Source organism: Quercus lobata, chromosome 1 (assembly GCF_001633185.2).
Source record: "Quercus lobata isolate SW786 chromosome 1, ValleyOak3.0 Primary Assembly, whole genome shotgun sequence".
NCBI lineage: Eukaryota > Viridiplantae > Streptophyta > Magnoliopsida > Fagales > Fagaceae > Quercus > Quercus lobata.
Window position 1 is genome coordinate 5749173 of NC_044904.1, and position 6505 is coordinate 5755677.

The 6505-nt window shown below is 34.8% G+C and overlaps 1 long non-coding RNA gene across 1 annotated transcript; it reads left to right on the top strand.

The window, feature by feature from the left end:
- Nucleotides 1–2517: 2517 nt before the first annotated feature.
- Nucleotides 2518–5211, top strand: LOC115976047. Its single transcript, XR_004088244.1, has 3 exons — nt 2518–2838; nt 3899–3960; nt 5169–5211. It is a non-coding gene; the product is annotated as an uncharacterized LOC115976047 (long non-coding RNA).
- Nucleotides 5212–6505: the final 1294 nt, after the last annotated feature.

The following is a 6505-nucleotide window of genomic DNA, read 5'->3' on the forward strand; positions in this document are numbered from 1 at the left end:
TGCCAAATATTTGGCATTTGGCACACCAAACATAAAAAACAGACCTTCATGAGGTGTGTTAAATGCCAAAAAAATTTGAGACATGCTATAGTACTGTGATAAGTTTGGCACAGTATGGAACAATATAGCACATTTGTTTATTATTTTTTTATTCCTTCTCTCTCATCTCTCCATCAGTTTGTTCCTCTCTTTTTTTCTCAAACCCCAATCCTTTCCTCTCTCTCAACCTATCATCTTTTCTTCTCTCACCCTCACTGCTTTTCCACGCCAATGTTGACAATCACTTCCACGCCGATCTCTCCCTAGCAATGGGTTTTTTTTTTTTGGGTGTGGTTTGATGGGTGGGTTGGGCAATGGGTGGGCTTAGATGGTGATGTGTGGGTTTAGATTGTGTTAGTTGGGTTTGATGACGAAGATGACGAGGACGAAGCTAAAGTCAAACTCTTTAAGGAGGCTGGAGTTGCCGGTGGTTTTGAGGTTGAGGAATTGAGGGGAGCAAGTGGTGTGGAGGTAGCAGAGAATGTTGGCGAAGAGAGAGAGAGGATGTAGGGGTGGGAGCTGAGGGAGGTGGTTTGGGATGGAGAGGATGTGGTGGTTGTGTGGTGATGGCTGTTGGTTGTTGGTAGCTGTGTGTGGTGGCTATTGATTGTGTTTGATGAGTTGTAAATATTATTTTAACATGTTGCATATATCATTTTAATATATAGAATTGAAGAATAGAACATGTGATAAATGACATATTGTAAAATAATGTGGTAAAATAATAAAGTAGGTGTTTTAATGTGTTAAAATGGCATAATTTTGCTACGGCTGATGGTAGTGCTCTAATGTGGTAGCTGATAAGCTTTACTTTTTTGGTTTGCAACCATTGGCCCAACATGAAGACCACTAGCCCCCAAATCATTTTCCACCTTTGTCTCATGACCAAGAAGGCAAGAACCCCACCCCCTAAGCTATCACACATCACCTCCGCTTGAAGTTTTTAAAACACCACCACCACTAAGATTTCCACTACCTCCATTGCCAAAATTTTCACTACCACCATCTCCTTCACCTCCACCGCCAAAAACTCCACCACCACCACCACCACGTCCACCATCTTCATCACCTTCACCACCGTCACCATCCTCTCTGCCACCTCCATCTCTATCACCTCCACTAGAAGCTCCATGCTCTTCTGGTATTTCCTGATCTCCATCTCTGAGGGAGATCAGGAAGTACCAGAAGAGCACGGAGCTTCTGATCCGAAAGCTCCCGTTCCAGAGGCTAGTGAGAGAGATCGCTCAGGACTTCAAGATTGACCTCCGATTCCAGAGTAGCGCCGTCACGGCTCTACAAGAAGCTGCCGAGGCTTACTTGGTCGGACTCTTCGAGGACACCAACTTGTGCGCCATTCACGCCAAGAGAGTCACCATTATGCCTAAGGATATGCTGCTCGCTAGGAGGATCAGAGGCGAGAGAGCTTAGAGAGAGAGAAAGTTGGTGTAGTCAATTTAGATATGTGTTTAGGTTTTCGTTGTTTAGATCTAGAATCTCTGATTTTATCTCTTTGTTATGTTTGTGTAGAATTGTGGAAATCTAATACCTAATTAGATTGCTTTAGTTGTGTTCAATATCAAATATCAATTTAACGTTTTATATGTTTTATTATTGTGCTTTAGTTAATTGTGGTTTTTATTATCATTAAGGAATGGTTGTTTCAAATGAATTTGTGAATAGCGAATGTAGTTTGTTATTGTTATTGTTGTTTTAAATCAAAAGGTATGGAATTTGGGTAAAGTTGGGGTTGAATGAAACATGTCCTTGGAAGTTAATTTTGAATTGACGTGGAACTGGTGGTGGAACTGTAAAACATTGGAGTTTGCATGGAGGCCTTGAAAAGCTATGTTTGTTGTTGATGCTTTTGTGTTGGGTTCTAATGGCATTGGTTGAATGCAATGTATCCCCAGAGAGCAAGTATTAGGTATAGTACTTAGGTACTGTTCTTTAGGTTCTCCTTTTAAGATTCTGTCAAGTGGATTTTTTCTCATGGAAACTGTAACACCCCGACCCAATTTTTATAATTAAACTATGTGTTTAAGTGGTTAAGTATTATTAATATTTTAAGCCACTTACTTACAAAAATTAATATAAGAGTATTTAATAAACATATTATTTTATAATGTCATTGAATAAGAATTTTAAAGATTATAAATAATTGAAATGACTATTTGTATTATAAATATATACTTAGCATGTACAAAACTATATTAGGTGGTTAAGTTATGATATATATATATATATATATATATGTATGTATGTATATGCAAAGTGATATTATTTTTGTAGAAAAGTAAGTGTGAATGCAAGAAATTATTTTGGTAGAAAAGTGAGCGTGAATGCAAGAAAATTGAAAAGATGAGTTATCCTCCCTTTCCTTAGCAATATACGTATGTCACCCAAGATATTTTTGCTGGACTTCTTGGCTGCACCAGAAATTTCCCTTGGTCATTCTTGCTTTCCTTTTTTTGTTTTCTTCCTTCTTTGTTCTTATTGGTTGCACCTTTATCTCTTCTTTGACTTTCTCAAAGAAAGAAGACTCAGGAAACTCTTTTGCTCCCATTTCCCACGGATCAATGCAAATCAGAAATTTGCACCTCACTTTACACTCTTTTCTTTTAAGGAAGGTGCTAGGAAGCTCCCTTGAGTCTTCCCTCAAGTCCACGGGTTCACACACCAAAAGAAAACTCAATTCTTCTTCATATTCTCTCTAAGGAACCAGAAAACTCTCTCAAGCTCTCTACCATTCTTTCATGAGTGGTTCTATGTATATTTTTCCCCTCAAGAAACATAAACTTGGTAAGGGCTCTAACTACTCTCCTCTTAGAATCCATGTTTTCCTTTAAATAATTTTAGTAATGGTATTTGTAAGTGTATATATATATATATATATATATATATATATATGCTGTTTTAAGAAGCTTTGAAGTTGTGTTGGTGATTTGTTGAAGGTAGGTTAGGGTTTTTACTAATTAATGATTTTATAGGAGTAAGGAGTAAGAAAAAGTTAGGATGAGTATTTTGATGCTGCTGCTGGGATTTTTTTGGTTGTGCTTATTTTGCTCTAAATGGTTAAATGACTGTTTGTAAGTGTTTTATAACATGTCTAATGAGTTTATAAAAATCGACATATGAAAATACCATCGTTTGATAATTGCTTGTGAATTTACGGTAAAACGTTGCAAAGTTGTCACTGTGACAGATTCTGTGTTCATGCATGTTAACTTATGTATTAAATTGTATAGTGAATTTGGATGCTAGGGATAATTCCTATGAAACCTAAGACACTTGTGGTTGTTATTGAATTGGTCTCACAGCATTTGGATTAATATAAAAATAATTGTTTAATTTATAATTTGCATGAAATCCTGTCAGGACAGATTTGAGTATGCTGTCTTGCATGATTTTTAGTAAATCATGGGTTTATGCTTTGACTCCGAAATTTTTATGGTATATACTGGACATACAGGGGAGTGGTTCTGTAAAATTTCGTGACAATTGGTTGTGCTTGAAAAGCCCATTTGTATTTTACAAATGAGGCATACGCTGCTGGAATAAAACAGTGAACAGTAAGGGACATGCCTAACTTTGAGGATTTAATTCCAAAGTTAGGGTGAATGTTTTGAGCTATAATTTAATATGCTCATCCTTTGGTATGTTAGAAATATATATAAATTTTATGAATTGGTTTCTCTATGATTTAGTACATCATGTTGTCTGATGAATGTATTTTGTATTTGTGGGAACCTCGTTGAGATGGGATTAGGATTTCCTTGATTCCAAGAGATAGGCTTTGAGATGAATGTGAAGTTTGTGATAAGGAATTATAGATAGTAATAAGTTTTGATATTTGGTTTAGGGGTTACCAGTATCCAAGTCAAAGCTCCTTCGACTTTAGGCTCTTGGTTCCTCTACTTCCAGGTAAGGGATAAGTTATATGGGCATTTGGTAAGTCATGAGGTTATTTTAAAGTATATTGTGCATTAAAATATTTTTGATTAGAGATATGGCATGTAATCATTATTCTGACAAAGATGTGTCTGTGCATTTTCGAAACTCTATGTATATGATTTGAGCATATTGATGCCATTACTAATTTCCAAGAACATGAAGTTTAAAGAAAAGAATGGAAATGCTATTATTATGAAATGTTATGCAAGATAAGAAATTTCAGTATGATGTAAGTATGAAATGTTTTCGGGTTATGTCCTCTGGTGATTTGAACTCTGCTAGTAGGGGTTAATTACTAGCTTTCCATGGAAAACGATATATGATTGGCCATTAAGTGGGACTGGCTCTGCTGTACCCGCCCCTTGTTGGTTACGGCCAACTTGTGGGGGAAGCCAACCTATCCCCATGGTTGGAAGATATGTATTATGATGTAATCCCGAGAATACCTGGCATTGTGGGGAATGCTGGATGCCTAGCACTGTGGTGCTAGAAGCCTCCCAAATAAGTACAAACTTATCAGATACGGGCTAACCAATAAGTTATTTATGAACAACTATGTTATGTTATTAATCATGAGAGAATTATTTTGTTAAAATGCATTGTGAAAAGTAAAAGCTCTCATGGCAAGAAGAAGTTTCTAATGAAAAGAAAAGCTGTTCATTAAAGATAAAAGTTTCTGAAGTTCTGTTGTGCTATAAAGATAAAGTTTCTGATGAAAGTGCAAGTTTATGTTTAAAAGTTATCAGATATCTGTTTTTATGAAACATTAAGTTTTATGATCATGAAAGTTATAGTATTATATGAGAAGAAGTTTATAAAGAAAAGTTTTCTTATTAGTCAAGCTGTTTCTATTTTAATACAAAGTTGCCGATTATCTGATTTAAGTTAAAATAATTATTTTGTAATGAGAATATATATATGGCAACTTTGTAGGAAATGAAAGAAGTTTAATCCAAAAGGTTTGGTAATGTTAACCTAATAAGAAAAGGAGAACAATTGTTTTCTATGAAGAGCGTATAAATTATTATTATGAATAGTATTAAATACTATGCATGAAAAGATGTTCTCCTATTTGAATATTCATAGAATGAAATAATCTGATTTACATGCATCCTTATTGAATTCTCATATATTTTACCTTTATTGAGCTGTGTAGCTCACCCCTTCCACTCTTTCAGTTAGCAGGTTTATTTTGGAGCAGAGGGAGCCTTAGTCGAGTTTGGAAGGAGCTGGTTTTAGTTTTATATGTATAGATCCTAAATTAGCAATTTGATGTTTAGCTTTGTAGTATTGTGTATTTTAGGATCTAAAGAAAGTTGTGTACCTTAAAGTATTAAGAGCTGTATTATGTGAAAGTGTGGAAATTAAATGATTGGTGGATTATGTTATATTTTGAGTACAATGTAGACGCTCTGACTATCAAGTGGAAAAATGATATCAAGAAGTAAAGAATCAAGAAAATTATTCTGAAAAGAAAAAGAGAAGCTTTTGGAAAAGTTTTATTAAAAGTTAAGTTGGTTCTTGTTAATATTAGGTTTAAACTTGATATTAGCATGCCGGTCATGGTCACAAATCCAGGTATCGGGTTTGGGGCGTGACAGAAACCTAGTATATTTTTAAGACAAATAGCCAAATGGCTGAATCTTAAGAGGTAAACCTAAGGAACAGCACCTAAGGTACTGTACTTAAGTTTTGTCCATCCTCAAAATACTGGTTATGCTTATATATCCTTTCTTTTTGTTTTTTAGACAATTGAAAGTGTTTCAATCCAATGGTGTTGAATTGGGTCTCAAGCCTATTTTTGAGAAAGAGGAGAGAAGAGTTTCCCTTATAATAGAAATGATAGTCACTTATAAGAAAGTCTTTAAACTCCAGTGATTGCTAATTGATTGACTTGAAGTGGCAATTACTAATGTTTGGATTGGAAGGAGATAGTGTTTGGATATCGCAGTCAAGGGAGTTTTGGTTTCATATGATTAGGCCACAATCATACTGGCAATCATAAGATTCATCACCTACTTAATTGGACAGTGATTTGGTTTCATTGCATACTACATGTTTTTCATTTCTTTAGGATGAGAAGGAAACACTTCTTTCTTTTGTTGCAATTTTGACTATCAAATATTTTGGCTTGAATGTGTAGGTACAAAGGGTCTGTTTGGATATCGTTTATTTTGCTGAAACTGAAAATTTATTGCTGAAAAAATTATAGATAAAGGTAAAAGTTAGCCAAAATAGTACAGTGGGACCTATGAATGATAGCAAAAATAAGCTGAATAGTGAAATAATTTTCATTTTTCATTGGTATCCAAACGGAGGCTAAGTAGTATGAGTTTTCTCTTTTACTTTTACGTGACAGGAGTTAATGGCTTGCATCCAGTACCAATAAAGTGGAGTTTGTGTAGTGTGAAATATTATAAGTACGATAAAACTTCCTTTTATTGATAACTCATTTGCATATTCTAATTTCTATTTGAGTGTGTGGAGATTTATTGCAAAGTATTTGATACTTTCA